The following is a 23,921-nucleotide window of genomic DNA, read 5'->3' as shown; positions in this document are numbered from 1 at the left end:
GGATCTCAGCTCACTGCAAGCTCCACCTCCCGGGTTTATGCCATTCTCCTGCCTCAGCCTCCTGAGTAGCTGGGACTACAGGCGCCCGCCACCTCGCCCGGCTAGTTTTTTGTATTTTTTAGTAGAGACGGGGTTTCACTGTGTTAGCCAGGATGGTCTCGATCTCCTGACCTCGTGATCCGCCCGTCTCGGCCTCCCAAAGTGCTGGGATTACAGGCTTGAGCCACCGCGCCCGGCCTAATTTCTGTATTATTCTTTCTCTGTACCCCTATAGGACTTACTATCTGTAATTGCACTGTCCAACACAGTAACTCTATGTGGCTACTGAATACCTGAAGTCTGGCTAGTCTGAATTGAGATGTGCTTTAAGTATGTAGTATCAACAGATTTTGAAGACTTAATATGGTTAAAAAAATAAAAAATGTAAAATAGTTCAATCATGTTTATATGTTGAAATAATAGTACTTGAAATATGCTGCGTTAAATAAAAATCCATTAATAAAATTTCACCTATTTATTTTTATTTTTTGATGTAGCTATAGAAAATCTAAAATTGCATTTGTGACTCAACTTATATTTCTATTGTGCAGTGCTGACCCATACAATCTATTTATAAATGCCCACAAATTATCTTTTTCTTCTTCTTAAACTAATACAAATTGTATATATTTATGGTGTACAACACATTTTGAAAAACATATAAATTATGCAATGGTTAAATTTAGCTAATTAACATACAGATTACCTCACATAGTTATATTTTGTGGTGTTAACACTTAAAATGTACTCTCCTAGCAACTTTGAAGTATGCAATATTAACTATAGTCACTATGTCCCACAAATTATCTCAACATATAATGCCATCTTCCCAATGAGTGCCAGAATTCGCTTTTTTCTTTTATAAATTAAATAAAATTATATTAGGAATTACTAATAGTAACTAGATAAGTTTTAAGTGCCCATTTGATTTTAATATCCCTTTAAGATTTTTCACAAGGAAGCACAGGCATTTCAAAGTGTTAAAATATATTTTAAAAAGTTGTTTTCAGATAGCTATAAATTATTCAATTTGTCATCTGTATTTTACTTATATCCAATTCTAAGTTCAAATGTCCCACCAGCAAGGATAGATGGCATGATTAAACCTGTAGCAATCCAAATCCCATAACGTATTAGTTCTGATTAAGTCTGTTTTTTTCATCTTAGTCACTCAGTAAAGGGCAGCATCCATTTTGGTCAATATCATTGTATCAATGTCCAGCAGCCAAGACAAAGAGCCTTTATATGGTGGTATGAATAGACAATGTGAGCAATATGACACCACTTGAAATAAGGGTAGGGAGAAAAATGTTTTTATAATGCTAAGTTTTAAAACTAGCAGATGAAACTTACAAGTTGTGTAACAACTAGGTAAAAGGATATATATATATATAAGAAGAATAGGAAGGTAGAACAGAAAGGTCTCCTCTCCAGACCTTTCTCAAGATGTACCTAGGTTCAAACTTGGCTGCTACACTATTAAGTGGATGTGTTTCCTCACATGTAAAGTGGGAATATATACATCACAGGATTATTAAAAGAATATAGTAGATGCTTACTTAATGTCATCTGTCTTTAATACTAATAATTATATAATGGTAATAAGATTATGGGTGACTTCCCCCCCCCACTTTCCAAATTGCTGTAAATATTTTCCAAGCATAAATGAAAAACTTACAATTTCATACTAGCACCCCTCCTCAGGTGAACCTAAAATTATTTTTATCAGCTGTCTTTGACAAATTTGCTTGTAAGCTTAAAATCTGTGTTTGTGCTAGGAGGTTGGTGGTAGAAAGAAAATTAAAGAGGGGGAACTGATAACTTTAACACCGTACCAGCACAGACATATACAAAACAAAGCGTGGAGAGGAAAACAGCAAAAGGAAATGCTGTTTGGGAAATTCCCAACTCAGACAATCCAATGAAAAGATTATATTCCACCCTTCTCAATCTAGCTACCTACCAGTCACTCCTCACTCTCATCTTGGGTTTATATGTACATTACAAATACGCATAGTCATTGACCTTTTTCTCTCTGCTAATGAGGTCACCACATGGCCTCACAGTCAAAAACTGAAAGGAGAGTGAAGAAATTCAGGATGTATAACAAAGACAAACCAATGCACTGGTTGGGAAATAACTTCATTAAAATGTACTCATTCCCAAGTGCATCTACTCATCTGCTGACAGTGCTGGGAATGCATTCCTGAAATATTTAACCTGGTTATAAGATTCTACTGCTAGAATCAGAGAAGGCACACTTCGACGCCTACCTCTCACTTCCTCTATAACAACCTTGTCTTTACAGGCATGGCTTAAAATGGTACATTAGCAAAAGTACACAACTCCAAATCACTCACAGGTGAAAATTTCAAGTTAATGTAGAAAGAATAATTAAACAATGGTAACAATAACTATTATTACTCTAACAGCTAACACTTACTTTACTCAGTATTGTGTGCCAGAAAGCTATGGACTTCACACGAATTAGGTAATATCAACCGTAAACCTCTTTGAAGATGGTAATTACTAATTCCACTTGCTTAGTGCTCACAAAGCTAAATCTGAACCCTGCCAATTTTACTTCAAGGCTTACACTTTTAAAACTTATCACATCCTGCCTCTTTATATATGCATAATTACAATTGCAATTGTGATTCTGTGTGTGTGTGTGTATATATATATATATACGCACACAGGTGTGTGTCTGTGTGTAAAGTATTTAGTGAGTCAGTAGCAAACAAAAGGCAATTCCAACTCTGTGAAGGCTTTTACCCACCTTCACAAACCAACAATAAATTGGGAATCACCCCTCTCCTCCCCACTAAGTGGTGCTCTGAAAGTACTAGTTTTACAATCATACATCACTTAAGCATGGATGTACATTCTGAAAGATGTGTTCTTAGGCAATTTGGTCACTGTGCAAACATCACAAAGTGTACTCAAACCTACATGGTAGAGCCTGCTTACACACCTAGGCTACTTGGTATAGCCTATTGTTCCTAGGTCACAACATGCTCTTGTAAAGCATGTTACTGTACTGAATACCATACACAATTGTACATAACTGTTAAATATTTGTGTATCTAAACACAGAACATAAAATACAGTAAAAATACAGTATTATAATCTTACAGGACCACCATTGTAAATGAAGTCCACTACTGACCAAAAAAAACACCATTACGCTGCACATGACTGCACTTAACATCTTCCTCAAGAATCTAAGGAAAGAGATACCTGTAAGTAAAATATTAATCTTTTCAAAAAATTAGATAGAAAATTGATTGACTACAGGTAAACATGCTTTGTAAAGTGTAAAGAATTTTAATCTTAACACTTTATTAGGTATTTTTTATTTTCAATTGTCTATTTGGCTCAAAACATATTTATGTTTCTAGAGTTTGTACAAAGTCTTTTTTTTTTTGAGACAGCGTCTCACTCTGTCACCCAGGCTAGAGTGCAGTGGCACAGTATCTGCTCACTGAAGCCTCTGCCTCCCAAGTTCAAGCGATTCTCCTGCCTTGGCCTACTAAGTAGCTGGGACTACAGGCACGTGCCACCACGCCCAACTAATTTTTGTATTTTTGGTAGAGACGGGGTTTCATCATGTTGGCCAGGCTGGTCTCAAACTCCTGACCTCAAGTGATCCACCCACCTCAGTCTCCCAAAGTGCTGGGATTACAGGTGTGCGCCACCACACCCGGCCTGTATAAAGTATTTTAAAAGCTTTATTTCCAACTTAAAAGAAGATATACATACCAAAAGGCTTAACACATAAAATCTGCATTCATCACTCTAACCCAACTTCAATTCTACCAAAATCTAGGCTAGCAGAATTAAGTTTCATGGAACAAATCACTTATCTTTATTTTTACTTACAAGATCTGTTTCAAGGATTCCAAACGAAATGGAAAGACTACAGCTAGCAGACAGAAGGGGTACTGCCAAGATTAGCAGAAGGAGAGTGGAAAGAAAATCTCTCAGAAACGCTAACCTTAATCCAGTCTCACTTTCGCCCAACCAAGAGAAGTGTGCACTGCTGCTGCTTGTGCCCTGGCAGGCTCCTTGTCCTCTTCCTCTTGAAATCCTCTGCTTTTTTCCTCCTGGAAAGTTAGTCTCATTCACAGGGCTGTTTTCCTAACATTTCTCAACTGTCAAAGGATTTCTTATCTTGAAATTAAAAGAAAAAAAATCTAACTCTCTATAATCACATAAGAGTTCCCAGGAAGTTCAAAAAGAACAGTAACTCCTGCCAGGCACGGTGGTTCACGTCTGTAATTCCAGTACTTTGGGAGGCCAAGGCAGGTGGATCACCTGAGGTCAGGAGTTCGAGACCAGCCTGGCCAACATAGTGAAACCCCATCTCTACTGAAAATACAAAAATTAGCCAGGCATGGTGGCGGGCGCCCGTAATCCCAGCTACTTGAGAGACTGAGGCAGGAGAATCACCTGAACATGGGAGGCAGAGGTTGCAGAGAGCCAACATTGCACCACTGCACCCCTGCCTGGGTAACAGACTGTGACTCTGTCCCCCCACCAAAAAGAAAGAAAAAGAAAGGATAGTAACTCTATGGTTCAACTTGGCAGATCTGCAAAAAAAAAAAAAAAAAAAAAAAAAATAGAATGCAGCAACTAAGACCTTGAAGGAACTTCCTCTCCCTAAAGAAAGACAGAATTTAACTTAGAGTTCTACTACCCTCGGGGTCTCCTGTGATCTTCATGTTTGTTTCTTAAGGAGAAGAGGAGACATCTTGTAGCCAACCAGCAGGGTGAGCTAGTGCTAGCATCAGTTCCATGATTCTCAAATCTCCCAAAACTCAATGGTGTAAATGGCTTGCACTATTAACAGCAATTTATTTCCCTGTAATAAACCTGAACCAAAAACACCACGTCTAGAACTGCTTCAGTCAATGCTATACCTGACAACTTTACTCAATACTTACAGATTCTCCATTTATGACATTCTCTTCACCAGAAAAATAACAAATAAGTGTAAATAAAAGCTCATTTGAATATGTATCCATAGTATCCACTCTTCATTCTCTTGTTTTATTTTACAAGGTTACTAATTGAAAACATTTAGAAAACACTTTAAAAAAATGGCTAAAACAAGTGCTCTATAAAATCAGGGTTAGATAACTCAACATGCCAATTTCTCTATTTGCTACAAGCTACAATCGTTTTAGGACCTGACTGAAAAGCCTTCCCACAAGAGTAAGATTCACTTTTCCTTCCAGAATTACATCCTAAGAAAATGGTCAAAATAAGTAACCCTAAAGAACAGTATTTAGGATGACAGAAAAAAATGGACCTGACCTTTCTCTAGATTGCAGATATCCCACCACTTCTATTCTCCTTGAAACTTTCTTTTCCCCTCCTGCTACCCATTAACAGTCTCAATTCAACCAAAACACTCTTATAACTTGAATGACAAATTAAAACTGGAAAATGTTTAAGGCTGGCAGCTGACAGATCACTTTATAACTACAAATAACCTGAAAGTGACTCTAATTTTCACAAAATGAAAGTGTACGTAAATCCACTCACATAATATTGAAAATTGTAAAACAGCTTATCAACTTACAAATATCAGTAATTTAAAAGCACCTGAAATGACCCATAAAAACTTTTAAAACCTTAAAACAAGTTAACTTTTTGCTAAATTTGACATTCAAAGAAGTTAAAGATCACTGTAGGGTCCCACCATAAATGACAGTCACTACTTGTTCAATTTCCTGACAGACCTTAGAGATGCCACTCAGTAGAAGCAGTAGTCTTAAAAAGTTGTTTTTAAAAAAAGGAACATTCTGAGTGGCACATTTGTTTATCCAACCAAAACACTTACAAAATGAAAGACACCATTATTTTCAGCATTGATCTCATTTCTTTTCTTATGTAATAACTGGCAATAACAGCAGTTATTTCAAACTTTCAAAGAAATTTATCAAGTACCTGGTTGTTTTTTAATTTTTCAATTTCTGGGTCAAGACTGCATTTGGAAAACCTTAAAATTCAAAAGCAACATTACTCTGAAACTATCCGATATTTCTGTATTTTGTACCTGATTGTAGCACTGAAAGTCACTTTAAAAACTAAGTTACCATATAATATGAAAGTTTTTTGTTTTTGTTTTGAGACGTAGTCTCACTGTGTCGCCAGGCTGGAGTGCAGCGGCATGATCTCAGCTCACTGCAGCCTCTGCCTCCTGGGTTCAAGTGATTCTCCTGCCTCAGCCTCCCGAGTAGCTGGGACTACAGGTGCGCGCCACTACGCCCAGCTAATTTTTGCATTTTTAGTAGAGACAGGGCTTCACCATGTTAGCCAGGATGGTTGGTCTCCATCTCTTCACCTCGTGATCTGCCCACCTCGGCCTCCCAAAGCCCTGGGATTGCAGGTGTGAGCCACCGTGCCCGGCCAATACGAAAGTTTTTAACTTATTGTCACAGAAGTTCTCATGAATCTAATAATATTTAATTAACAAGTATTCTCAATAACATCCCCTTTTTTAACCATTATTAGTTGTAGATATTCACCTTCTCATCCCAGCAATATGACAAATACAAAGAGCAATGGGTAGAGGCTGAAAGGCAATTTTCCATTATGCCACTAACTTAATCATCTCTGGACCTCAATATATTGTAAAAGAGGAGGGTAAGAGCAGTTGTTCTTTGATATTCCTTCCACAGTAAAACTATATGATCCAGGAAAACATTTGCTAATGTTAATGCGTCTCCTACTCATTAATACAAGACTGTTCTGTATTAGAAGAAAAGCTAAAAAAAAAAAAAAAAGAGAAAATACATATCTGAAAAGAATAAGGAAATGAAAGTTAAGTAATGCTGAAAAATTCAAATTTCAATTTGAACACAGAGATCTAAACACTGATGTGTTTAAATATCCCTCCCATCAAGGAATTCTGTTAATGGCCAACACAAAACATTAGGTGTTTCAAAATTTTGTACTTCATTAGTTAATACCAACACAAAGTATGATATAATTGCAGTACAACTTTGTTAGAAATCGTAAGGCTTTTAAAAGCAATACATACCACTGCATTAATACTAATCAAGCTTTATGTTTCACCAATTAAAAAGTCTTAAGCTAGATTATAGCCTTATTATAAAAACGAGTTTTTTCTTAGCAAACCTACTAAAATGCAGTATTACTGCCACCAAGTTCCCTAGATACTTACACATGCCACTGAAGGCAAACAGCCAGGTTTCCTTTCTTTGAGAAACTTCAGTTGTCTATTTTTTGAAACGTTTTCGTTCTTATGGGACCAAAAAATGTTTACAACTAAAGCAAACTACTGCAGGGAGGGAATACACAATTAAAACAAATCTACCAACCAGATGCAACAAGCGTGGAATTAGTCAGGACTGGACAGGACAGACGGTGGTGTTCTGATACTTCTGTTGAAAGTATTAACAAGACAGGACCATCATTCGCCCCCAATTATGTTTATCCCCTCGTTGAGTTTGATGATCACACAAAATCTGAAGTCTAAATATAAACGTTTTTATATTCAAAGTCAATATTACTTATACAGTTCAAGAAAACTTTTCCACTAATGTTGCTAAACCATAGATGGATCCCAACAAGAGTTGTCTGTAGAAGTCTCGTAACAAGTAACCTTTAGCTCCACCACCTAAGCTTCCAATCACTGAGAAGAGTCTGGGACAACTCATCTTCAGGTTCACGGGAGAAGTGGAGCACACCTGCTTTCCTCTGGCAGAGTAACTTCCCAGGGACACAAAGGCCAGAGAATCAGACCTGGAGAGGCAAAAAGCTTTAGCTGGACACCCACCAAGCCCCTGGCAACCCAAACACTTCGAGCGATTTACCTCTTGCTGTTACTTCCCAGGCACCTAGTCGCATAAGATCTTGCAGGACGCGGGGAGGGAAGGGCTATGCGGTCCTGTCCCAAGTAAGGGGAGGGGTGTGTACAGTAAATGCCGGAGCCGGCGTTTCTGGCCACAACCAAGCAGCCTCAACGAGAGGGGTTGGTGACCGCTCTCGGCCCGCCCCGTTACTCAGTGCATTGCAATGGCGACCGCCAGGCTCCCCAAGCCGCCTGATCTCGGCCCCTTCCCCCTACTGCTCACTGGCTGCTCGGCTTCATGTGACTAAACAAAACCCCCAAGTCTAGTGCCCAGCTCAGCCCCTTTGTGTCCGCTACCGGATCCTCCGACGCCGCAGCGGAAAGCCCCCCCGCCGCCATCCCTCCGCCGAGTCCCGCCCCGCGGCGGCGGCCGCCGCTCACCTCAGGCTCCGTGGCCCCCAGCGACCGCTGCGGCCGCCGCCTCCCCGAACCCGGGGCCCGGGCTCCTTGTGTAGCACCAACTCCGCCTCCTCGGCCGCCGCCGCCATCTTAGCCTGTGCGGCAAAATGCGTCCTTTTGGATGGTTGGGACCCAGCCTAGGGCGTAGCTCCCCGGCCCGAGAACCGGAGGCCGGGTCCCCCAAGTTCTTCCGCCACCCTCAGTCCCGCCGCTGCCACAGCCCAGAGGCCCGAAACCCACTCGGGTCCCAGCGAATCTGACCAAATAACCCCTGAAACTCACAGTTTGGTGCCGTGTGCGTCAAACCGGGGCGACGTTGGGAGCGCGCGGCGTCCCCGCGTCACACGCCGCTCTGTACGCTACTCGGCTCCCGCGGCCCCCCTCCGCTCCCCGCTTTTCGCCTCCAGCCCCGGTTCCCACAGCGCAGGCGCGCTGCTTTCCCGCCTCTGCCGGGCTGCGGGCCGCGGGGGTGGCCAGCTAGGAGCTCCCGGAAAGCTTCGCGCTGGTGGAGCGTCTGGGCCAATTAGACAAACGGGGGCAGCGGAAACAGTGCACCACTGTTCTCGGGTGCTAGAAACCAAACAAGGTCACCTCCCCCAGCGCTGACCTAATCACTCCCAAGGAGGTTCCCGCCCCAAAGTAGGCACGCTCCAAATATGGTGGTGCCCAAACTCTGCAAGACCCAAGCACTAGGCATGCCTAGGCCCTTTAAGGTGGAACAGGCCCAGGTTTGAGTTCCATGATCACGAGCTTGCAAAAATCTCTGTTATTTCTTCCTGTTGAGGAAAACAGCCGAAGAATGCAATATTTGCCAATCACAACTGTGGAGTAATGGCAGAGGGAAGGTTTTAGGATCTTAAGGGGGCAGATTGTTGGGAGTTGCTTGATGGCCAGGCAGAGCATCACGTGTGACATCTCAGTTACCCGTACAGACTGCCCTAAAAGGTGGCCGAGGTTTGCTGCAGTTTGACTCTCTGAGGATACCCTCTCCCTGCCTTACTGAAAGTGTCATGGTTCTACGAATTAAAGTTATGTAAGAAGCACCTAAGATGCTGGTTAACCCTTCAGAGAATCAGTCCTGAGAGGGTTCTGGAAATTTTCATTTTTAACAAGCCTTCACCACAGGATCCTGGGGTCGGAGAAACACTGAGTGGGCTATTCTTTTGATTTTCGACTGAGCCAACAAGAAACTGCTAACGTGTTTAAGATTAACCAAGAGTTCTTGAGAAATCTACTGTTCCCGCCTTAATTATTCAGCTTCTCTGAACCTCTATTTACACATTTTAAAAATTAAAAATAAAAAGTTTTCTTTAGTTGTACAGTTGTCATCACTGTAGCCCTCCAAACCCTCAAGATGTTATTGACATTCAGAAGAATATACCATAACTGCATTTATTTGAGAAGAATGAGAAACATTCTCTTTCCTATTGAATGATGCCTTCGGCAACAGCAAACATAGATTCCAAACAACAAATATTTGACTAAAGACATTAATTGCTTTATTACTTAACAGCTAACACTTGAGTGCTTACTGTGTACCAGGCATTGTTCTAACTTGTTTGATTTCATTATAACCCAATGAGACAAAGAGAAGTAAGGTGATTTTCTCAAAGTCACACAGTTCTTTGGGTTCTTTATCCCAGCTACTCAGGAGGCTGAGACAGGAGAAGGGCGTGAACCGGCGAGGCGGAGCTTGCAGTGAGCCGAGATCTGCCGCAGCACTCCAGCCTGGGAGGCAGAGAGAGACTCCGTCTCAAAAAAAAAAAAAAGAAAAAAAAGAAAATGCAAATCTTCCTTTTTTATTTATATGAATGTGTAAACAATAAAATATAAATACGTATACATTTGCAGTCAATGGGGGAGGGGTGCACTTTGTATCATTTCATTTGCAGAATCCATTAAAATTGGACATTCTCAGTTTACTCTTGGACTTAGAACAAAAATATTATGCACTATGGAAATTCTCACATTATATCACTGTAAAAGCAGTTACTAAGAAAATAACTGTCATAAATGTGCACCACTGACTAATGTGCAGACAAAACACACAAGCAAATAGAACCACTCAGAACTCAGCCATGATCAGGAACTTGTCTCACTAATGAAGCTGCTTTTTACACTAGAACTGAGCAACTGACGTGTAATACTGTGGAAGTCATAATAGCAGTAAAAGTAATCACAGTAATTATAATAGTAGAAGTAGTAATAGTTGATGAAACGCTGTACAAACAAAATAGATCTCAAAAGCTGTCTATGAATGGGAGAAACATAATGACAGAAAACTTGAATAAAGTAACGCAAAAAGAAAAAAAAAATACACGTAAGGTCTCTGTTGGGCCGCAGACGCGGGTCTCTGTTCTGCAGGATGTGGTTTGTAAAAGTTATTAAGAATAAGGCCTAATTTAAGAGATACCAAGTGAAATTTAGAAGATGACAAGAGGGTAAAACTGATTACTATGCTCAGAAACGCTTGGTGATACAGGATAAAAATAAATACAACACACCCAAATACAGGATGATAGTTTGTGTAACAAACAGAGATATCATTTGTCAGATTGCTTATGCCTGTATAGAGGGAGATATGATAGTCTGCACGGCATATGCACACGAACTGCCAAAATATGGTGTGAAGGTTGACCTGACAAATTATGCTGCAGCGTATTGTACTGGCCTGCTGCTGGACCACAGGCTTCTCAATAGGTTTGGCATGGACAAGATCTATGAAGGCCAAGTGGAGGTGACTGGCGATGACTACAATGTGGTAAGCATTGATGGTCAGCCAGGTGCCTTTACCTGCAATTGGGATGCAGGCCTTGCCAGAACTATCACTGGCAATAAAGTTTTTGGTGTCCTGAAGGGAGCTGTGCATGAAGGCTTGTCTATCCCTCACAGTACTAAATGATTCCCTGGTTATGATTCTGAAAGCGAGAAATGTAATGCAGAACACCAGAAGCACATCATGGGCCAGAATGTTTCAGATTACATATGCTACTTAATGGAATAAGATGAAGATGCTTCAAGAAACAGTTCTCTCAATACATAAAGAACAGTGTAACTCCAGACATGATGGAGGAGTTGTATGAGAAAGCTCATGCTGCTATATGAGAGAGTCTAGTCTATGAAAAGAAGCCCAAGAAAAGTTAAAAAGAAGAGGTGAAATTGTCCCAAAATGTCCCTTGCTCAGAAGAAAGACTGGGTAGCTCAATGAAGGCAAACTTCCTCAGAGCTCAGGAGTGAGCTGCTGAGAGCTAAACCAAACAATTTTCTATGAGGATTTTTCAGATAAAGACAATAAACTTATGGACAGAAAAAAAAAAAAAATACAGGCAACTGGAAAAATCCAAAGACCAGTTATGTGGCTCAATGCCAAAATATTTAAGGAAATCGCAGTTGAGAATGAAAGTCAAGATGTGGAAAACAGTTTGACTCTGGGAGAAAATTCATACTACATTGTGAATAAAATGATGCTCCAATGAATACACCTGGTAAATGTTTTAAAGAAAGAAAAAGCAAGAGGCTGCTACTGGTTTTTGTTGTTGCTGTTGTTTTGAAACTTTTATTTTAGGTTCAGGAGTACATATGCAGTTTTGTTATACAGGTAAACTCATGTCACAGGGGTTTTGAACAGATTATCTCGTTACCAGTTACTTAGCCTAGTACCCAGTAGTTATTTTTTTCTGATCCTCTCCCTCCTCCCACCTTCCAACCTCAGGTGGGCCCTAGTGTGTGTTGTTCCCTCTCTTGTGTCCCTGTGTTCTCATCATTTAGCTCCCACTTATAAGAGAACATGCAGCATTTGGTTTTCTATTCCTGAATTAGTTTGCTAAGGATAATGGCCTCCAGCTCCATCCATATTCCTGCAAAGGACGTGATCTCATTCTTTTCATGGCTGCATAGTATTCCGTGGTGTATACATACCACATTTTCTTTATCCAGTCTACCACTGATGGGCATTTAGGTTGATTCCAAGTCTTGGCTATTGTGAGGGGCACTTCAATGAGCATACATATGCATGTGTCTTTATGATAGAATGATTTATATTCCTTTGGGCGCATACCTAGTGATAGGATTGCTGGGTTGAATGGTAGTTCTGTTTTCAGCTTTTTGAGAAATTGTCACACTGCTTTCCACAACAGTTGAACCAATTTATACTCCCACCAACAGTGTATTAGTGTTCTCTTTTCTCTGCAACCTCACCAGCATCTGTTATTTTTTGACTTTTTAATAATGTGGTTACTGCTAATATGTTAAAATCTGACCATATTAACAGAGTATATGAATCCATTAGTTATTACCAGATTACCAGTGAATGGAATTACCTGATAAAAAACATAAAGTAAGTTGTGGTCTCAAGTGACTTGCTCAAAAACAAAATGCAATTCAGTGTTGAATAAAAACAAATAATTCTCCTCATTCCAATACTTCATAATTCCAACCAAAAAGAAAGAAATGAAACATTAATCTACTAGTAATAAAGTCAAATCAAGTTTGGATTTTGCTCAGTATCCCACTAGTTCTGGATCAACCTCCTAATACCAAAACTGTAAAGCAAGTCACTCTTGTGGAACTGCAAATAGTTCAGTATGTTTGTTCATTGGAGTGGGGGTAGGGAGGATGTGTGGATTAGAAAGAGAGATGATGTAAACAGCAACCAAGTTTTGTACTTATTTTTGTCCCATGCTGACCTGAGCACAAAGCTTTACACATAGCAGGTATGCAATAAATAATTCCGTTCAGTTCAACCAACATTCATTGATTGTTTACTCTGTGCAAGGTACTGTACTAGGCACTGTCAGAAAAAAATGAGTAAGACAGTTCCTTGAAGCTATTCAATAGCTTTTATACTTCAAGGAAAGAGCTAGACAAAAAGGTACAATCAACTCTCAATTTACCAGGGAATGGAGGAGATAAGGAAACAGATAATAAAGTTCCCCAAATCTCAATTAAAACAAAGCCTCGTAAAACATAGTACAAAATAGATTTAGTATACACATATTTAATGAAAATTATATCTAATATTCAAGAACACATTTGCTATGCTACTCAGCATATCATTATGCATGCCCCCTGGAGGATGTGAAGGTAAATAGAACACAGTCAGCTCTCAAATATTTTATGGTGGAATGGATCGAAAGTTGCAAGTTCACATGCACATGAAACTTGCATGTTAAAACTGACAAAGAAAGAGATCAGCTCATTGTTCAACTGCTGCCTCACCTAGTGTTGATGATGCTGTGGTATCATTTTCCTCCGGAGTTTGGCTCTTAGCTTTGCAGGCTGAGAATCAGTTGAACTGGAGTTGATCAAGCTCAGTTAGATGAAACGTATAAGAGATTAATGAGTAAATCAAATGCTGATATATTAATTTACAATAAAAGTTTTGACTGCCAAGCCTAATGGAATACCTAAGCAGACTGGTCAGCACATTCCCTCTTTGTAGAGAAGGATGCTAGGAACACCAATTTATTTGCTTGACGAGCATAGAAGTAGATGAATATGATCTCAGCAGATGGGATCATGAAACTTTGATAGCAAACTGTACTCTGCCGTGATGATGTACCTGTCAAGGGAATTTGGACTGTTTAGTCTGCTTTCACCAGGACAATAACTACTTTAAGAGTTAAAATGTTTCTTTCAAGATGTATAACATAGGCCGGGCGTGGTGGCTCAAGCCTGTAATCCCAGCACTTTGGGAGGCCGAGACGGGCGGATCACAAGGTCAGGAGATCGAGACCATCCTGGCTAACCCGGTGAAACCCCGTCTCTAATAAAAATACAAAAAACTAGCCGGGCGAGGTGGCGGTAGCCTGTAGTCCCAGCTACTCCGGAGGCTGAGGCAGGAGAATGGAGTGAACCCGGGAGGCGGAGCTTGCAGTGAGCTGAGATCGGGCCACTGCACTCCAGCCCAGGCGACAGAGCAAGACATCGTCTCAAAAAAAAAAAAAAAAAGATGTATAACATTCAAACCACAAGAAGATGAAGTATTTATAGTTCATATTTCATCAATTCAATGACACTTTTTAAAAAATGTTGTAACTGCCGGGCGCGGTGGCTCAAGCCTGCAATCCCAGCACTTTGGGAGGCCGAGATGAGCAGATCATGAGGTCAGGAGATCGAGACCAGCCTGGCTAACATGGTGAAACCCCATCTCTACTAAAAAAATACAAAAAACTAGCTGGGCGAGGTGGCGGGCGCCTGTAGTCCCAGCTACTCGGGAGGCTGAGGCAGGAGAATGGCGCAGACCCGGGAGGCAGAGCTTGCAGTGAGCTGAGATCCGGCCACTGCAATCCAGCCTGGGCGACAGAGCGAGACTCCATCTCAAAAAAAAAAAAAAAAAAAAAAAGTTGTAACATTTCAAATTGGTCTTACAATCATAATTTGTAATTAGCAGTTTTTTCTTTCGTAGGGGTTCATAAAATGATGGCACACCTTTCAGTGACATCTTAGAATCTAATAGAATACGATAATTGCATGACACTTTTTTAAACTCCCTTACTAAATTGACTTTCATCAAGTTAGTAGTTGCCCCACTACTGCATTACTTAGAGAGTCTAAGTTCAAAAACTATGTCAAGCTTTATTTTCCTCAATTCATATTCTGATCAGGCTGTCGTAATTGAGCTAAGTTCCCAAGGGATAGAGGACACTGGAGGATAGTTCATTCGCAAATGTATTCTTAGCTTCTAAAGTAACCCAGACTTGGCTGTGTGCAGTGGCTCACACCTGTAATCCCAGCACTTTGGGAAGCCGAGGCAGGCGGATCACCTGAGGTCAGGAGTTCAAGACCAGCCTGGCCAACATGGTGAAACTCTGTCTCTACTAAAAATACAAAAATTAGCCAGATGTGGTAGCGGGCGCCTGTAATCCCAACTACTCAGGAGACTGAGGCAGGACACTCACTGGAACCCAGAAGGCAGAGGTTGCAGTGAGCTGGGATTCCACCACTATACTGCAGCCTGGGCAACAGAGTAAGACTCCATCTCCAAAAACAAAAAATAAAGTAACCCAGATTTCACTGGGTTTTGTCATCCTTTTTTCTGCAGGACCCTTAAAATGCCTGCAAAGTCTCTTAAGGGGGCATTTGTACTTAGGAACAGGTCCTGTTAGCTACCTCATTCCCTCTCTGATTTGGCAAGCCATCTGCTGTGAGCCTTCTGCTGGCAACAACTGCATTCCACATGGCAGCACCATTTTATTGCCAGGCACCAATATGGCCATAGCTAACAATCTAGAATACATATGGTACTAAGTAAGCCATTATTGGAGCTTTATGGACTGTTTTCTAAATATTTACTTAATATGTGTTGGGCTCTATAATAGTCACTGTAAAGACTACAGAGAAAAATCCACAGGGTCACTATGTATAGTTGTGGAGTTTGTGCACAGTACAAAGATGCCAAGTAGGTGAATGGAGGCTGAAACTCAACCTGTTCCTTACTCACCAGCTCATGCCCCCTAGTGCAGGGCTGAATCCATCTGCAAGAAAGAGTGCCATTTTCTTCTGACAAAGATACTTCTTTAAAGCCATCCTTGACCCTATGAGTCTGTATCAGCCTGTTTCTAATTCTTCTGCATAGTTACCTTTCCCAATCCCTCTGCCCAGAGACAGTCTTTCCCTAGTCCCTCTGCTCTACTTCACATGGAGAGAATTGATATGCTACTGGGCCCTAATTACTCCTTCTGTATCTTCAAGGAGTTTACAGTCTGATGAGGGGAGATAAAGAAAAAACCATTGTGACACATGTGATAAGAGTGGGCTAAAAGTAAGCATCCAGTAGGACCTTGGGAACACCAAGAGGGAGTCCTAACCCAGTCTAGTGGACCAGAGAAGGCTTCTGGAGGATGCCTTCTCTGCCTAGAACCATCTTCCCACTCCTTCACCTGGACTGATTCCTACTCATTCTTCAAGTTTCAGTTAAATATCCCTTTCGTTAATTTCCTTAGTTTTGGATAACTAATATCAACAATCCTTTGCTCAATTTTATAGGTTACCCAAATATAGGTCAATTTGTGATTATCTATTATGTATACATATTATATATGTATATATAAATGATTTTTATATAAATGCATATATTTGTCTATGCATATATAATCTACATGTATATTATGTAAATGGATAACCACAATATATGCATATATAAATGCAAATGTTTATATATACATATATGACATGTGTATATAATATATATAAATTATATATACATATTTATACTATGTATGTATATTTATACATAAATATACATAAGTGTGTGTACATATATTTACATACATACTTTTTTTCTTGGCATATGCCTGCCTGTACATTCATTTTTTTTATTTTTTATTTTTATTTTTTTGAGATGGAGTCTCACTCTGTCACCCAGGCTAGAGTGCAATGGCGCAATCTCGGCTCACTGCAACCTCTGCCTCCTGGGTTCAAGCAATTCTCCTGCCTCAGCCTCCAGATTAGCTGGGATTACAGGTGTGCACCACCATGCCCAGGTAATTTTCAGTAGAGACAGGATTTCACCGTGTTGGCCAGGCTCATCTCGAACTCCTGACCTCAAGTGATCCACCCGCCTTGGCCTCCCAAAGTGCTGGGATTACAGGCGTGAGCCACCATGCCCAGCCCCGCCTGCATTTTAAATTCACCATTGTGGGCCTGCCTTGATCCTTCAGCAGTCCTAATTAATGTAATTGGCTGATTGGATTCTCCTGGGCTTCTGTCAGAGCTACTTTGCCTCACCCTCTTACCTCATACTCACAAAGCACTCAGTGCTTCCTCTTTTGTTACACTTATCTCATGTGTACATAAACCCCACTATAACTGAACAAATAGAATCTAAAAATTCAGTTTCACAAATTACAAGGTCATATTATTAGGAGATTAATGAAATGACTGGAGTGATCCCTCATAGTTTGCTGGAGAGCACCGTGTCTGGCTGTGTGACCAAAATCCATCCTGGTCTCAGCTAGAGTTCGGAGCAGTCTGCTGGTACTTGACTTCTCCAGCTTAAATAAATATACCGGGTATAATTCTAGGCTCCATGACTAGCTGGGAATTCCAGAATCGTAGCACTGATTCCAGGAATCCCTGGGATTCTTGACAGCAATTTGATCTAATACAGGCAGATTGGGTTGGGAGAATACTGGGAATGCAAGGGCCCACTTCACCTTGTCTTCCCCTCCAAGATAGGAGCTTTAGCCCACCATATTGAAAATGGGAATTGGGGAGAGGGCAGGATTAATAGCCAGATGTATTAAAATTGGTTTTGCATTGTCAGGGAACATAATTTCACCATGTTATTTCTACATGATTGTACATGTGGATTTTACTATAATTATTTGTTTAATGACTACCTCCTCCTCTAGACTCTATACTACATGAAGATAAGGGCCCTATTAATCTTGCTTCTTACAGTGCAGTGCATTTCTTAGCTCATATTAGTTGCTTAATAAAAATTTGTTAAATTAAATTGATGTCATATCTAAGAGAAAACATAAAATACTTTTTTCCCCTTGTTTTAAAGGTAGCTTCTATCTCTGTTACCCAGGCTGGAGTGCAGTGGCATGATCACAGCTCAGTGCAGCTTCGACCTCCCAGGTTCTATCAATCCTCATGACAGCCTCCTGAGTCGCTGGGACTATAGGCAGACACCATCACACCCAGCTAATTTTTAAATTTTTCTGTAAGGTTGGGGTTTTGCCATGTTGCCCAGGCTGGACTTGAACTCCTGGGCTCAACTGATCTACTCACCTAGACCTCCCAAAGTGCTGGGATTACAGGCGTGAGCCACTGAGCCTGGTAAAGATCTGAAAGACTTTTAAAAGCTAGTTGGGGGAAAAGAGTAGGGGTAAATATATTCTTTGCAGAGAGAAACATGAAAAAAGTCTAAGAAGTACAAGACAGTATGCTATGTTTAGGGAATAGTAAGTAATTCACAAAGTTAGAGCATATATTCAAGAAGTGGTAAGAGTAAGCATAGTAAGAAATGAAACTGGAAAGAGAAGCAGAAGTTGGATTGCTAAGAACAAGGAACTTGGACTTGATCCTAAGGGCAATGGGAATCCATTGAGGGATCTTAAAAGGAAATTGAATGATAAAATTTGCCCTTTTGAGATATATACAATTTATTGAAGAGGTAAAACTGGATGCAGAGAGAAGAGTAGGTTATTTATGCAGCTTGTACCTGCATAATCATAGCATGTGTTACAGGAAGCTGCCCTGCCCTCAGCTTGCATGGAGAGGTAGTGCTCAGCAGTCCTGCTTCGCACACTACAAAACTTCTCTCCCCAACACTTAGCTGCAGCTGACTGGACACTGGATGGGCACCTGATCCAAAGGAAACTAATCCATAGTCTGGCAGGTGATCTATGACATGGCCGGCATGGACAATAGTGATCAAGATAGTGTGGTATTGACATTAAGATAGGCAAATAGATCAATAAAAGAAAATAGAGGGACCAGAAATAGACCCACAATTACGTGGTCAATTAAACTTCAGCAAAGGTGCAAAGGCAATTCAGTAGAGAAAGGGTAGTCTTTTCAACAAATGATACTGGAAAAATTAACTATCCATATGTAAGAAATTGAAATTTGATTCACATATTAAAATTAACTTGAAAAGACTTATAGACCTAATCTAAAACCTAGACCAAAAAATATTTAGGAGCAAATCTTTGTGAGCTTGGGCTACACAAAAATTTTTGAGAAATGACACCAAAAGCACAATTCATGGAAGAAAAGGTTGATAAAATCAACTTCGAAATTTAGAATTTTTGCCCCTTGAAAGAGTCAGAGAGTGAAAGGATAACTCCAGACTAGGAAAAAATATTTGCAAATTACACAACTGATAAGGGACTTGTATCCATAATATATAAAGAATTCTCAAAACACAATAAGTAAATACATAACCTGATAAAAAAATGGACAAAAGCATGAACAGGCACTTCACCAGAAAAGATATAATGATGTCAAAAAAAGCACATGAAAAATACTCATTAGTCATTAGAGAAATGTAAATTAAGACTCCAAATGAGATATCATTACACATCTGAATGAGAATGGCTAAAAATAATAAGACCAATGATACCAAGTGTCGGCAAGGATGTATACCAACTAGAACTCTATCATACTGCTTATGGGAATGTAAAATGGTACAATCACTTTAGGAAAAAGCTTGGCAGTTTCTTTACAAGTTAAAAATACACACCCTATAATGAACGTGATTCATCCCTTTTACTGCTAAGTATTAACTCAAGATAAAAGAAATACACACGCACACAAAGACTTCTACAGGAATTTTTATAGCAGCTTTATTGGTAACAGTCAAAAACTGGAAACAACATGAATGCCCATCAATAGATTAATGTGTAAAGCCAGCCTACCAAACAGAATATATGCTGTGTGATTGTCTTTATATAAAACCCTAGAAAATGCAACTAATCTGCAGTGACAGACAACAAATCAGTGGTTGCCTGTTGTGGAGGAAGAAGAGGCAGGTATGAGGGTAAGGGTTTTATATTAGGAAATAAGGATTTGTTTGGGCGTGATATGTTTATTTTCTTGATTGTGGTGATGGATTCACCACTGGTACTTGATTTCTCCAGCTTAGATAAATATTCAGGGGATAATTCTAGGTTCTGTGACTAGCTGGAAATTCCAGAATTGTAGCACTGATTCTAGGAATCTCTGGGATTCTTGACAGCCATTTGATCTGTCTGATACAGGCAGATATATGTGCAGATACATATATATGTGTGTATATATGTATATACACATATACAAGTGTAGATACATGTCAAAACTTATGAAATTGTACACTTTAAATAGTACTGTTTATTGTTACAATATACAATAGTTTGAATAAAACTCTTTAAAATTTTTTAAAGAGAGAGAATGGAAAGAGAGAGTTTCTTGTAGTGGTGGAATAGGAAGGATATTCAGAGTACACTTGGACAGAGAGATAACACTCCCGTTTGACATATTTCAACATGGGGTATCAGGCAGATGATCTATTTCTTTGCTCAAATGCTGTCTATTTTGTTGGTAAGATTGGCAGCAAAGCTTTCTGCACAAATGGCCTAAAATAGATTGGCAGAAGGCTTGAAGAAGGTGGAGTAGGTTTGAAATAGCTGCTGGAGAACCCAGACCCAGAACTCTTGGCATTTGAATAGAGCTGGAGGTTCTGTTGATATTGGGGACCAATAATTTATGGTAATACAACTTCCATATCATTGTGTAATTTTTCTCTAGCACATGTCAATAGTACAGGCAGACAGACACAGTCCTCTTTTTTCTCTGAACACATCTCATCTCCCAGAAGTTTCTTTAATCTCTTGAGCACTCAGATTTCTATGGCATCTGCTCCACCATTTTGTCAGACATGCCAAGACATGTTTTATCCATTCATTCAACAGCTATCTATTGAGACCCTTTAACTCAGGTGTGAAGTATCAAATGGCACTGAATATACAATAGTCCAAATATACATGATCCATGCTTTCAGGCTTACATGTCTGAATATGCAACGTCCTCCCACAGGATCTAACACTGATCACTTGCAGACCTCAGAGGACAGTACACTTCCCAAGCATAGGTGTCCCTGGGACTCATATCAGCCACACATCACTTGACCATTAATAATCAAGGTGGCCTCATTGCAAGTGCCCATTTTCAAGCTTGACCCATGTCACGTTCCTCCTTTTTATTGTGGATATGTATATATATATATATATATATATATATATATATATATATATGTACACATATAATTTTTTTTCCAAGACAGAGTCTTGCTCTGTTGCCTAAGTTGGAGTGCAGTGGTGTGATCTCAGCTCACTGCAACCTCTGCCTCCCGAGTTCAAGCGATTCTCCTTACTTAGCCTCCCGAGTAGCTGGGACTACAACCATGCACCACCACACACGGCTAATTTTTGTATTTTTAGTAGAGACGGGGTTTCACCATTTTGGCCAGGCTAGTCTCAAACTCCTGACCTCGTCATCTGCCCACCTCAGCCTCCCAAAATGCTGGGATTACAGGCTTGAGCCACTGCAGCCAGCCTACTGTGGTTATTAAAAGTTGGGAGAGGTGTGTGACCAACACTGAATTTGTAGGATCTATAACTAGAGACCTGAGGGCCCAAGGAAATGTTCACAGTTACCTAGTATGCTGTCAGATAATAGGTTTAGGTGTTTTCTTTCTTTGAAATTCAATAAACTTTCACAATGACTTTTCATTAAAGATGAATGCTAAATTGCTATCTCACCCACAGTTTGGATAACAGATTATTAGAAAATCTGTACATATTAAATAATGTATCACTGTTGCATCAAATGGAAGTATATCTCTTTATCCTCTTTAAAAAGATATGTCAGATTCATAATACTCAAATATCTGCAGTTGTGTGCTTACACACACACACATACACACCCCAGGCAGGGGAAGAAAGAGAGAATGTAAACATAGGAATCACATTTGCTTTAAGGGGAGATAGAAACGTAAAAGTTTATTTCTACCATTATGTCTGTTTTGAGTATACTAGGAAATCCCATATGAAATTATGATTCTGGGATAGAATATTCTGTCTTTGAGGGCACCACCAGAAGAGAATACTAAACAGTAATAAAGAGGAAAAGACAGACATATACATGTTCTTTTCTCTTCTGTTGTTAGCCCAAAAAAATTTAAAATGTGCACGAATGCATATGGGATATTTCTTTTAGTGAAAAGGTGAAAAAACCAAATGCCTAAAGGTTGGGAATAGAAATTGATGAGTTTGGCAGTAGGCTTTGGAAATGAGCAGTGATAACCAATCTGACTAATGTGAAAAAAATGTTGCAAAGAAGCACTAGAAACAAAAAAAGCAACAATTTTTTGCATCGTGCATAAAAATGAAATGGTCATGTAATAGCCCCGATAGAAGTTTTCTTATGACAAGGAGACTTTCCCAAAAAGGAACAAAATGGAATTAGGAGCTCTGCCTGCAATATCCCTAAAGAGACAAAGTGTTAATCTCTCTATCACTATAAAAATAGTGAATTTTTTGTTTGTTTATTTGAGATGGAGTCTCTCTCTGTCGCCCAGGCTGGAGTGCAGTAGTGCAATCTCAGTTTACTGCAACCTCCACCACCTGTGTTCAAGAAACTCTTCTGCCTCAGCCTCCCAAGTAGCTGGGAGTACAAGCACCCACCATCAGGCCTGGCTAACTTTTGTATTTAGGCCTGGCTAACTTTTGTATCAGGCTGGTCTCAAACTCCTGGCCTCAAGTGGTTCACCCACCTTAGCCTCCCAAAGTGCTGGGATTACAGGTGTGAGCCACCAAACCTGGCCAAACATAGTGAATTTTTTTTTTTTTTTTTTTTTTAAACGGAGTTTCTCTCTGCTGTTGCCAGGCTGGAGTGCAGTGGTGTGATCTCAGTTCACTGCAACCTCCACCTCCCGGGTTTAAGCGATTCTCCTGCCTCAGTCTCCTGAGTAGTTGGGACTACAGACACACACCACCACACCCAGCTAATTTTTGTAGTTTTAGTAAAGACGGAGTTTCGCCATGTTGGCCAGAATGATCTCGATCTCTTGACCTCGTGATCTGCCGGCCTCGGCCTCCCAAAGTGCTGGGATTACAGGCGGGAGCCATTGTGCCTGGCCGTGACTTTTTAATAGGAAAAGAAATCGTGTGCCAGATACTTCCCTAAACCAGGTCAATGCACAGATTCTCTATATAACCATCGTAAGTAATCTGGCTAGAAATCCCAGGATAATCATCATCCCTAAGTGTAAAGTATACATGTAGCCAAATACCAGTATCGTGCCTGCGAGTATACTTGCTAGGATGAATAGTTGAAATAGTAACAGAAAATAAGAGCAGATTCATGAATCAGCCTCTTAAAAGTGAAGAAGGTTTGACGCTGGAATTCATCATTTCCCCTAGTTTTTGGAAGCTTAACTATTGAGATAAGGAATTCTTAGGCTTATTATTATTATAAGTGTGCTCTCAGTACTTTTTATTTTGATAAATAATTGGAGAATACTTACACAAATAACCCTTAAGACAGATTGCTTTGTGAATTATCTATGGTGACTTGTGAAGAATTTCCCCTCTTCCCCAAGGCAACCTACTCTGCCTCCCCTCACCCACCCTTAGGTTTGCTTGTATCTTGAAAGATTGGCCTGCAGAGCCTTCAGGCAAACCGTCGTGGAATTAGTTTTTCTCCTGGCATCTATGAGTTTATGATTTCTCTCTGCAAAGTGCCAGAGTACAAGATACCTAAATTGCTGTAAGAGCCAAGTTTATGATTCCATCACTGACATACTAATTCAGTCAGCCATTATCTATTGTGTGCCTACTGGGTCCCAGGAATCACACTGTTTAGGATCCTCGGCACAATACTATAAACAAAATTGACAAGGTCCCTGTCCCTGTGAAGCTTCCGTTCTATTATGCTGACTATAGCTCAACACTAAGAGTTGATAAATAAGAAACCACTATGGGCACTTCAAGCAAAGGATTCTTAAGTAATCCTATGAATCAATTGGGCCAAAGAACTGTTAGGAAGGGAAAAATGGAATTAGAGTACTGATCTGAAGAGAGACCTCCTGGTTAGGAAGCCAGAATCT

General features: G+C 40.1%; 1 protein-coding gene and 1 pseudogene across 16 annotated transcripts in view; one reads left to right on the top strand and one right to left on the bottom strand.

Annotated features, from left to right (window-relative positions):
- The window catches only part of ZNF644 (zinc finger protein 644), a 102,764-nt gene extending 93,784 nt beyond the window's left edge, over window positions 1-8,980 (bottom strand). For 4 of the 16 annotated variants that reach the window (XM_023194701.1, XM_023194715.1, XM_023194700.1 and 1 more), the window contains exon 1: window positions 8,606-8,889. The gene's annotated coding sequence lies outside the window, so the exon portion shown is untranslated. Of the gene's footprint in view, window positions 1-7,234; window positions 7,816-8,305 lie in introns of all 16 variants that reach the window. The other 12 variants (XM_023194706.1, XM_023194717.1, XM_023194703.1 and 9 more) reach the window with 9 other exon arrangements.
- A 1,687-nt stretch (window positions 8,981-10,667) lies between these two features.
- Window positions 10,668-11,575, top strand: LOC111528092 (annotated as a pseudogene).
- The last annotated feature ends 12,346 nt before the right edge of the window (window positions 11,576-23,921 follow it).

The sequence above is a fragment of the Piliocolobus tephrosceles genome, chromosome 1, assembly GCF_002776525.5.
Source record: "Piliocolobus tephrosceles isolate RC106 chromosome 1, ASM277652v3, whole genome shotgun sequence".
NCBI classification, from domain to species: Eukaryota; Metazoa; Chordata; class Mammalia; order Primates; family Cercopithecidae; genus Piliocolobus; species Piliocolobus tephrosceles.
The sequence above is the reverse complement of the archived record's forward strand: the minus strand, read 5'-3'. Positions and strand labels throughout refer to the sequence as shown.